This window comes from Alosa sapidissima, chromosome 6 (genome assembly GCF_018492685.1).
Source record: "Alosa sapidissima isolate fAloSap1 chromosome 6, fAloSap1.pri, whole genome shotgun sequence".
NCBI classification, from domain to species: domain Eukaryota; kingdom Metazoa; phylum Chordata; class Actinopteri; order Clupeiformes; family Clupeidae; genus Alosa; species Alosa sapidissima.
In genome coordinates this window covers 32797746-32809857 of record NC_055962.1, presented here as the reverse complement: position 1 = coordinate 32809857, position 12112 = coordinate 32797746, and positions in this window count along the sequence as shown.

Here is a 12112-nt window from a genome sequence, read left to right as displayed (position 1 = left end):
CCTCTCTATCTCTTTTCCCTGCCCTTTGCCAATGTTTGGACAAACATGCTGCTTACAGTGCGCCTATGTCCCCATGTTCGTGAGTTTCTTCTTTCTTTCTCTCCATTGCTCCCTCTCTCTTTTTCTCTCTCTCTCTCTCTCTCTCTCGCTCTCTCACTGTGGTCGCGGATCCCCGCTAGCGAGGAAGCTTTGCTTTTTGTTTTCAGTTTACTTAGTGTCTCTCCGTCTCTCTCTCTCGCACTCTGTTTCCCTGGCGATGTAACAGAGCAGGAGCGGTGGCACATTCTGCTCGGCTCTCTCTCCCGTTTTCCCAGATTTCCCCCCGAAGCCCTGAACTGATCCCAGGCCAGCCACGAGGCGCGGCATCATGTCTCTCTGCTGATGTTCCCCTCGAGTCCCCACACTGGCGGAACAGCAGGCCCTCTGGCCTCAAACACTCCCCGGGAGAAAGCCGCGCTGCTGTCTGCCTGGTCTGTCACTCACTCTCTCTCACACACACACACACACACACACACACACACACACACACACTCACTTACACTCGTTCACTCACACAGATACTCACTCACTCACACACACATACACACACACATACTCACACACACACACACGTGTTTAGTGATAAACACACAATGTTTATCACTAAAGCTGAGGTGAGCGCATTGTTTTTGGCCTAGTTGCGGTCCACCTGTACACCTCTTACTTACGCGACACGCCCACCTCCCGTCGCCTTGGGGATGACAACAACAAACGTGGAGTAGCCCTCCAACCCACCCAAGTCTATCTTCCCCCATCAGAGATCAGTCTGATGGCGTCATGAGAACTGACGTGCTCAACGCTAATGCCTTCCAGCGGTCTCTCCACCGGTGAACGTTGGTTGGTGGTGGGGGGTGTTGGGGATGGGGGGGGTTAACACAAGCCCTGAGGGGGGGGCAGACCACTGGTTGCCGGGTGTTTAGACGTGCTTAGATCGACGCTTTGGCGGAGGAAAGCACATTGCAGACCTGAGGGGTAATTTCTCCCTCAGGCATCTTCTCTCAGGCTAGGGGGTTTCCTAAGAGGAGCTAGCGCCCTTGCTACTAGCCCCGCCACTAACCGCATCAAACGTGAAGTGTCTCAGACGAGATGAGGGATGATGTAGAGAGGGATCGCTGAGTTAGCACACGTCCAGGGGTTAGATGCACCTGGATTTTTCACTTGGTGTCAGGCGCTCAAATGGTTTCTTGTGAGCACTAGGGATGGGAGCTAGGGAAGCAAAATAAATCAATAAAACTCTAAGGGCACTGAATGAACGACACATTACCAAGAAGCAAACCATTAAAAAGGAAATCTCATAGTAGTACATTAACATTCTTGAGTTAAAATATCAGTTGTGTTAGTTATGGGTGCATCAGTGGCACAGAGACACTTAGGGCATACAAGATCATGCACACTGACACTATTGGTTTAGAATGAAACAGAAGTTATAAGATTTAAATTTGTTAATCTCTGCACGTTCTGTGCTATGTTGAAACCACAGATGATGTACGTGCATGTGTATGAATATGTTTACAAATATTCACTTCAAACAAGACACGGTTTGTTTAGACTAGGTGTAACTTTTATATAAAATATAATATTACAAACTGATGTAACCTGACACCGCACTTCTGCCTCAGTAGCTTCAGTTCATGACCCCCCACCTGCTTTGATCACACACACACACACAAAAAAACATTGTTACCTGTTTCTTAATAAACATTTGATCACACACACTGACACACACAAAAAAAACATCATTAGCTGACTCTAGATGGAGCCACAGTGAGTTACATGGAGGATTGGGTGTTGTCAGCTGGACCCCTGGGCTGACATGGAGATGACGGCTACCAAACAACCTGGGTGAAGCAGCGAGGGAGCATGGGAGGACTGGTGTAAAGTGTGTGTCTGTGTCTGTCTGGTGTGTGTGTGTGTGTGTGTACAGAGAGAGAGAGAGAGAGAGAGAGAGAAGTAAATCCTTTTTTCCCATCATTACCTCGTCCCTGGCCCTACACTGGCTTCCTCCTCAGAATGTGCTTCCTGCCCTTCACTTAATTAGTCTCTTAGCTGCTCTCACCCCGCATCTCTCTTTCTCTCTCTCACCCTGCATCTCTCTTTCTCTCTCTCTGCCTCCATCTCTCTTTCTCTCTCTCACCCTACATCTCTCTTTCTCTCTCTGCCTGTCTACCTCTCTATCTCTCTCTCCTCCCTATGTCTACATGGCTCTCTCTCTCCTCTTCTCCCTACCTCTCTATCTCTCTCTCCTCTTCTCCCTACCTCTCCAGTGTTCTCTCTCTCTCTCCTCTTCTCCCTACCTCTCCATCTCTCTCTCCTCTTCTCCCTACCTCTCCATCTCTCTCTCCTCTTCTCCCTACCTCTCCAGTGTTCTCTCTCTCTCTCCTCTTCTCCCTACCTCTCCATCTCTCTCTCCTCTTCTCCCTACCTCTCCATCTCTCTCTCCTCTTCTCCCTACCTCTCCATCTCTCTCTCCTCTTCTCCCTACCTCTCCAGTGTTCTCTCTCTCTCTCCTCTTCTCCCTACCTCTCCATCTCTCTCTCCTCTTCTCCCTACCTCTCCAGTGTTCTATCTCTCTCTCCTCTTCTCCCTACCTCTCCACTGTTCTCTCCCTCTTTCTCTCTTCATCTCTACCTCTTCATAGCGCTCTCTCTCTCCTCTTCTCTCTACCTCTTCATAGCGCTCTCTCTCTCTCATTCCTTTCCTCTCTGGTATACTCTGTAGCTCTCCAACAAATACACAGACACATTATCAGTCATACCCAACGTGTGTGTCTGTGTGCAGACTCTATGCCTGTTGTATTCCTCTCCAAACAAACACCAACACAAACACACTGGGCCATGAATGTTGTGTTCTCCCTCTGACTGGACTTTCTCTCCCCTCTGTCTCCTAACAAGTAGTCTATCAGGTCTGGGTCTACCTGGTGGTTGGCTGCAGTGGGCTTTTTTGGGATTCTCACATTCCTCTGCACTCTGCTTCTCTCCTCTATCCATCCATGTCTGTCCCTCTGTCCATCTTTCCCTCTCTATACTCTCTACTGTCTCATCCCTTTCTTTCTTTCTTTCTTTCTTTCTTTCTTTCTTTCTTTCTTTCCTAAAGCTCCTAGGTGTATTCCCATCGGGGCCCCATATGTTAGACATTGAGGAGCTGTTTCCAAAGGTACAATTATAATTGACAGTGACACATAGGGTTGGGATGGAGCAAAAAGTGCAGCTAGTTATGTTCAAACTTTGCATAAGCCACTGTTTTTTTTTTTTTTTTTTTAAACATTTAACATTCATTTCAACATTTTTAACAAATGTAGGCCTACTACAGATAATTTCTTCCCATCATGTACGTAAATAGGGTGCTTTGAGACCCCATAACCCCAAACACACTGTGCCAATGTGTGCTATGTGAAATCTGACTTCCTTCAAACCATCCTTTAGTTTTTTCCCTTTTTTTATTTATTTTCTTCTTTTCTTTCTCTCCCCCTTTTTTCAGGGATTGAGGTGAATCTCCTGTTATGGAGTGAAAGGATTCAACCGCCGGGTTCTGCGTATGTTATGGGGTGCGTGACTGACAGACTGGCACCCCCACCTCAGTCTCAGGAGAACACATTACATTAGACATGTCCCAGGTGTCAACACACACGCACGCACACGCACACACACACACACACACACACACACACACACACACACACACACACACACACACATTTATAGGCCTACACATTCACAACACAGTCAGATGGTGCAGTGATTTAATTGCCTTGAATGAAGTATTTTTATCTATCGTCTTTATAAAAACATTTTGTAATGTAGCCTATTTATGTTATTCGATTTAATTTTGTTGTAATATTTGCTGGTTTATTCATCTCTGCCAAAATATGAAAGACACATAATAGGCCTAATATCAGGCCTAATAACGACATCGATAAAAATGGCCCAGTCGCCTGTTTTGTTATTGGCGGGTTATTGGATCGGGTATAGGGCCGTAAAAACATACAGAAATTACGCCTGTTAGACTGCTATATCTTGATTTAGGCCTAGTCCACTTCTGTATTGACATAAGCCCAATATATCTTTATTAAACAGAGAAAATTATGATTATGGGAGGAACAAAAATATTTGCATGTCAACTGTTATCTGAAACAGGTCAGTGGACTACATGTCGGGACACATCGTGTTGAAGTTTAAAATCATTAATCAATAAATAGGCCTAATTATATTAAAAGGTAGGCTATTACGGAACTTACTAAATTCAACAGAATTTAAATTATTTTAGAAATGGAGCGGTTATTTGTACGAGGCAAGAAGACTACAGTTAGCCTATCTTACGACTTCAGGCAGTCAGAAGATGTCGCTGTGGTCACAGTAATGACATGTGAAACCATCATTGGGTTGGCTCCAGCGCAAGATTGAAATTCAGAACCTAAGGACACAGAGCTCGGTAAACAAGGCATGAGGCTCAGAATGAAGGCCCTATATGAGCCCATTGGTGTGGGAACAGCGTTAACGAGGCACGTGCGAGGACCTGTCGGAGTTAAGAGAAAAACTCCAAGCGCCGTGGGGGCTTCGAGGTTAACCGAATAAAACAAACCTTGGTTTGTGGATACTGCCGACACTCCCACTTTGGGTTGTCTCCTCGTACGGTCTTGGTGCTGCGGGGTTAATTATCCCAGTCATTCATCAAAACCTTTAGCCGCTAGGTGGCATTCAGGGTCTCAAGCCGCGCGACTGTGCTCCCGAAGGAGGCTTCATCTTAAGCACGCGGGGAAAGTTCAAGTCAGAGCAAGTAAATATATCAGAAGTTTCACCCGGCGGCCCAAGTCACTCATGTTGCGCCAAGCAAGCCTTTCAAAGATGCAGAGGCTATGAAGGGAAGTGACCTTGCTTGGAAACACAAAGATCCCCCGTAAACCGCCGGAAGAAATGTAAAGTAGAATTAAAGGTCCGCCATTAAAGGCTATTGATTTAGCGACCAAGGCTGCATGCTCCGTTAATTCATGGGAGCAGTCTGGTCCAGCTTCCTCGGAGTTTTTCACAATAGGAAAAAAATGCGTCAGCCAGACCTGCGCCGCCCACACATCAGGTAACCAGCCCCTAGTAGGCCTACACCGTTGACTCACACTCAGTTGTCTCCAAGCAGAAGTGACCTCAATCATAAACCATTTTATTTGTTGGTCCTGGTAGAAAGCTCTCTCTCTCCCTCTTCCTCCTACTGTCTCTTCATTATATTTGTATGAGGCCACAGTAAAATGCTCAGCCTTTGGGCCCTCTTGAGCCTCTTAACCCCTTCTCTCTCCTCTCCCCCACTCCCTCTTTTTCTCTTGCTGGTCTAAAAATGTCTTGATCTGTGAGAAGATTGTATTCCATTTCCAGTATTTTATGTCATATCATTATTTTATTTTCATTAAGGCCACATTGTGTCTCTTGACACAACAGTTCATAGCCTGTTTACAATGTGGTTAAAGAACAAATGTGAAGAAGAAATGGCACCATAGATTATAGATCACTATGACTCAGATAACTGGCAGAAGAATGTTACGAAGGGTTTATCTGGGAAGAGAAGGTAAAATGGCATTCTCTGTGTGTGTGTGTGTGTGTGTGTGTGTGTGTGTGTGTGTGTGTGGGTCTGTGAACTTGTAGTCTTATACGGGCTTCAGGCCTAGCTGTGTAGGTAGCTGCTATATTTCCAGAATGTCCAGGACTTTCTCTCTCACACCTGAAGTACCCCGATTATTTGGTTCTCAGGCCACTGATCAGGCTAAGGGCTCACATCTTTATTAAAGGGGCAGATGATCCAATCCAAAGGACAGCAAGTAAATGGAATATTTATATCAGATTAGTCTGAAAATTCATTTGCTGACACTACGATGACATGTCAGCACGCGCGTGTGTTCGTGTGTGTGTGTGTGTGTGCGCGCGCGCCTTCGTGCAAGGCCAAGAGGAGTCTGAGCAAATGTGCTTGGGTTAACTCGCTTACTCACACAACACAACACAACACACACACACACACACATACACACGCAGTGAACCCGCCAGCAGGCCTGGAAACCTCCCCATTAGCTCCTTCAGTAGCGATGGCAGAGCTGCAGCGTTCTATCAGGCAGCTGACAGGTGAATTAGCGCGCGGCTCTTAGCGGGCGGCGTCACTATGACAACAGCCTTAGGCTCCTGATAAAGATCGGGGCGCTCCTCGCTCTCCGGCGCATGCCGCCGCCACGCGCTAACCACGCTAATGCTGGAATTGAAGTGACATCTTGTCAAAACAATAGTTTACAAAAACGTGAAGTTCTGTGTGTTTTCCTCCCCAGAAAGGAAAAAAAAGCCACGAGAATTGGGGAGATTTGGATGGTGTTGATTTGGATGGTGTTTCTTCCTTTTCTTTCACTTCCATCTTCCTCCTTTTCTCCCTCTTCTTCTCTCTCTCTCTCTTTCACTTGCTCATTCCGTTTCGTTTCGTTTTCTTGTTGCATCTTTGTGAGTGTGTGTGTGTACGTGTGTGTGTTTTCAGTCTTGGCCATATAGATTTCTGTTTCATGTGTCTCCCAGAGTAGCCTCTTCTGTTTTAATCTGTCTCTTCTACAACCAGAGCTGAGAAATGCTCAAAGCAACTCCATGGACCCCCTGCTGAGGACTAGTGTGCGTGCGTATGTGTGTGTGTGTGTGTGTGTGTGCGTGCGTGTGTGTGTGCGCATGTGTGTGTGCGTGCAGTGTCTGTGTCTGTGTCTGTGTCTGTGTGTGTGGTGGGTGTGTGTTTCAGTCAGAGGAGGCCACAGACAGACCGCTCCTGAAGGCTTGGTTTCCCACTCTCAAAGTGCTCTTCCACTCAGTTTGGTTTGGTGGACAAGTGCTGTGGGGTGACATTAGCTACACAATGGCTGTGTTTGTGTAACACCACAACACACACACACACACACAGACACACACACACACACACACACACACACACACACACAGATCAAACACACACATATTTGACTCATTTCTTTCATTGGTATTCCTTGACTGCCTCTGATGCCACTGAGGTCAGAATGAGGTCTGCAACCACCTCCTAATGGAAACACACACACACACACACACACACACACACACACACACACACACACACACAATACAAAAGTGTGTGTGTGTGTGTGTGTGTCTGCCATGCGTACCTGCCCAACAGAGGGGAAGCAGTCTTGTGAAGGCCTTAATGGGATTTTGCCTGAGGCTGTTTTATTAAGATGTCGGCTTTCTGCTGCCTGTGCAGCTGACACCATTCTGCAGCCCGCCACCCCCCTCCCCTCACACACACACACCAACACCAGCCAAGCCCCCCCCCACGCACACACACACCAGAGACCCCCCCCCCCCCCCCCCTACACACTCACTTTCTCTGTAGACACCCCACACTCACACATGGGTCTCACCCCCCCTACCCCCAACACACACACACACACACACTCCCAAAACCATACACACACTCATGTAGGCACTACACAGAAACACAAAGCAATATTTCTTTCTAACACAATGTCTGTGCATTGTGTTGTTCACTTGTCTCTTGTGTTCAGTGTGTTGTGAGCATGTACCTGTTGTATTAAATTAATATCTCTTCTCCTGCCTTTAATGGGAGCCCTGTTGTCTTACATACAGTACACACTATTGGTTAGTATTTTGACCAACAGTATTTGCCTGGCCCCAAAAAAACACATATAGCCTCCCTAAAAATACATGTCTGATATAAGATGTTTATTGATTTGAGTATATGGTAGTAGATAGATAGATAGACGTTTATTGATCCTTTTGGAAATTCATCTTGCATCATACAGCTCATCAGATAGACAGACAACAGACCACAGATAACAGACAACAACAGGACCACTAAACCCTCCCACAACCCCACAAAACAACAATACACAACACCTATCTCTACATTATAAAATAATAAAGAGCAGTATCATTAGCACCAGTGGGCTATCAATAGTAAGGTGCAATATCATCAGTGACATTTTAATATTATACCAAAGTTAGTGCAGTATTATCACACAAAATGGATCAAGTTATTTTCCCCTAACTTATTCAGCAGTGAAATGCTGGTAGGAATATGATTTGCAAGCCCGGTTGGTTCGTAAGGACAGAACCCTATACCTTATGTCTGATGGCAGCACCTCATACTCCTGGAATTGGGGATGTAACCTGTCACTGCAAATTACTTGTCCTTTCCTCACCACCATGGATTCACATGGATTCTACTGTCACTGTATTAGCAGCATTTGATTGTACCATGCTCCGGTGTGTCGCTCTCCTGCATTCATTTGTGTTCAGAGTAAATAAGACTAGAGAGATTGTGCTTCCAGTAGCAGTATTGTTGGATTCATGTGATGTGTGGTCCAATAGTAATATTGTAGGATTCAGGTGATGTGTTCCAATAGTACTGCCCTGCAAAGGCTAAGAGCAGTATCTGCACTTATAAAATAAAAAACAATGCACAAAGAAGAAGTACATGATCTGCTCTTCAATCTGTTAAAATTTCACATGGCTACCTAATACATTTCTTAGCTAAATTTACATTTTAGTTTGCAGTTTGTATAGAAAAGTAGAGTGAAACCAAGGCAGAGTGCAGTATCTGCCCTTACTGCCTTGATTTCACTTGCCAACTTGCCATTACTGCATTCTGCCTTGGTTTCACTTGCCCTTACTCTAATAGGTTGTGTGTGTGTGTGTGTGTGTGTGTGTGTGTGTGTGTGTGTGTGTGTGTGTGCGCGCGCACAGGGACACACTAAAAAAAGGCCCTGGACATTCTTCTAAAAAGACACATCGCACTCACACACACATTAGGTGTCTATCATGATACAGTCTCACAATATTAAATGCCAGTGAAAGTATCATACTCAAAATAGTCAGTCAGATTTTACAAAAAGTAATTAACATATACTTTGACAAATATAATCAGCAGTGGTCACAGGTGTCAAAGGTTAGGTTTTGGTGTGCAGCAATGCAATATTGCTTGACATGAAAGTCTACAAGAATACCCGATTGATTTTGTTCCATTTTTACATAAATGTTTATAAATGACAGAGTTGTGCCATTGTTAAGGCATCAAGCAGCATATCTTCATTAAAAATGTAGAAAGTACCTCCTCAATTATTATAAAAACTGAGTGATTATGATCACTTGCTACACTTACTGCAAAATGTTATTGTATGGCCATGTAAGAATAAGCAGCAATGCAAAGGCAAAGTGCAGTATAGCCTATAAAACTACCAACATTTGCCTAAATGTCAAAAAACAAAATGTTTAATATTCACCTCACTTTGATCTATCTAATTACACCCCTTGTTGTTGAATATAATTTGATGCTTATACTTGGTGTAAGAAAAACACAAAAAGCTGTTTTTCTCAGTTTGGCATTTTTGCAGATACTGCTCTTTGGCTTTGTAGGGCAGAGTAGTATTGTAGGATTCATGTGATGTGTGTTTCAATAGCTTCAGTAGATGTGTTCTTGTCTACGTGCCTGGTTTGGTTGTGTCTTTTTGTTGTTGTTCTGTTTGGCTTTGTTGTCGTCTACAGATCCTATCATGATGCTTACGTTTTCTGTCCAAGGTTTAAGCCAGAAAAAATAGGATGTTAGCATTAATGATTGACCTGCTTCATTTACTAAAGACAACATGTAGTATGTGGATGTGTGTTCTGTCATGACTGTTGGTGGTTATGGTTGACATGTGTATTTGTATGCATGCCATTGGTTGGTTACTATGTGGCCGTATGAGGGGAAATGTGTCTATTTCACTGTATTATGTATATATTTAAGCATATGATGTCAGATGTGTCATTCATTTAGCCTGGTTCCGCCCTCCTACATACTTCTGCTCATTTAATTTTCCTTCAGTACGTCGTCTAGGATTTCGGTATATTTGCGGGTTTTCTCAGGCCAAATTTTACCTGTCCAATCAACGGACAGAGGGGGTGGCTGAGAACGATGACGTTGAGGTTGTGTGCTAGTTTGAGCATGGCATACGTCACCACCAAACATTAGCGATTGGTTATGGCAGATCCAGAGTACTCACCTTCAAGGAAGTTAACGCTTGGCAATGGAAAGAGGCCAGACTCTCTGTACATTATGAAATGTACGAGAGTCTGGTAGGACCAGGCTAGTATTTATTCCCCTTGTTGACAATTCTCAATGCACTGGGAACTCATTTAGTGCTAAAGTAAGTCAAGAGCTTGCGTTTCTGCATGGTGCATCAAAACTGCATAGTGCAATACCAGGCTCTCTGGCACGCATCAGCAATTATAGAGACCCCATCCTCCATCTTGTAAGTCAGTGTTAAAATGAGTTTTAAGCTCTTATGTTAACATGAAAGAACTAGAACTACATAGTGTTGCTTTAATGGCTGGTATTTATATTGTGTGTGTGTGTGTGTTTGTGTGTTCAGTGTGTCAGCATGGCTGCTGAAGAGTGTGTCTGTATGGGCTTGACTGCAGTGTGTGTGTGAGTGAGTAGCTGCTTTCAGACACGTCATCCACAGTATATGCGGATCTTTGTCAAACAGAAAGCAGCTGAAAGCAGCTAGTGTGTAGCTTGTGTCTCCCCATGCAAGGCTGTATGTGCCTATACGTGGACACGACTGTGTGTGTATGAGTGACTGTAAGAATGGCTGGTGTGTAGGTGGGAATGATGTGTACAGCGCATGTTGTGTGTGTGTGTGTGTAGGGATTTTTATCGCGGTTTAGGGGTAAACTAATAAAGTTAGTAACGATAAAATTGTTGACGATAATAGGTTTAGGGGTAAACTAATAAAGTTAGTAGCGATAAAATTGTTGACGATAATAATTGCCGTTTTCATTTCAAACATCATGATTATCACTGTTGATTACCGCAATGTGGAAACCGTGTGATTAATCCTTCCCAGCTTCATCCGAGCCTGCTTTTGACATACAGTACACTACGATTCGGATTAGGCTACACCTGATTTTAAAAGGCGGAACTTTTTCACCACAAAATGTGCACTGTATCATGTAGCCACTCTGCGTCTTTTTATGTTCGCGTCCACATTAAATCCATTCCACTCTTATCAGGAGAATACAGTAGCCTAAAGTTTTATTTTGAACGCTTACTTTGGTCTCACTCATTGCATCCAAATAACAGAAATAGCAAACTCCAAGTTATGGTAGGGTAAGTTAAGCTATAAGCACATAGCCAATTAAACATGAAGAAAAAAGTGAACGGGACACTTTTTGAAACTATTTCAGCTTGTGTAGGCCTATCAGTGCTTTCTGAACATATTGAACACACTTTTAGAAATACTGTGATAATACCGAAAACCGTGATAATTTTGGTCACTATAACCATGAGGTTAAATTTTCATACCGTTACATCCCTATGTGTGTGTGTGTGTGTGTGTGTGTGTATGCATGGCTGAGGTGTCAGCTTGATTGCGTTGACTGGGAGGCGGATGCTGAGTGAAGCCCCTGTTTGTCTCGCTCTGGGCGGGATGTTTTCTCCAGGCACTGGCTGAGTGCTTTCTCTTTTCCTTCCTCCCCCCTCTCCCTCTCTCTCCCTTCCTCTCTCTCTCCCCCTCTCTTCCTCTCCCTCCCTTCCTCCCCCCTCTCCCTCTCTCTCCCTTCCTCTCTCTCTCCCCCTCTCTCCCTCTCTCTCCCTTCCTCTCTCTCTCCCCCTCTCTTCCTCTCTCTCTCTCTCTCTCTCCCTCTCTTCCTCCCCCCTCTCCCTCTCTCTCCCTTCCTCTCTCTCTCCCCCTCTCTTCCTCTCTCTCTCTCTCTCTCTCTCCCTCTCTTCCTCCCTCCTTCTCCCTCTCTCTCCCTTCCTCTCCCTCTCTCTCCCTTCCTCTCTCTCTCCCCCTCTCTTCATCTCTCCACCATTCTCTCCCTCCCTTCCTCCCTCTCTCTTCCTCTCTCTCTCTCTCTCTCTCTCCCTCTCTTCCTCCCTCCCTTCCTCCCTCTCTCTTCCTCTCTCTTCCTCCCTCCTTCTCCCTCTCTCTCCCTTCCTCTCTCTCTCTCCCCCTCTCTTCCTCTCTCTTTCTCTCTCAGTCCCTCGTTCTCCTTCTCATCTGTAGACCCCAGTGTGGAAGCCCCTGGAGGCCCACAGA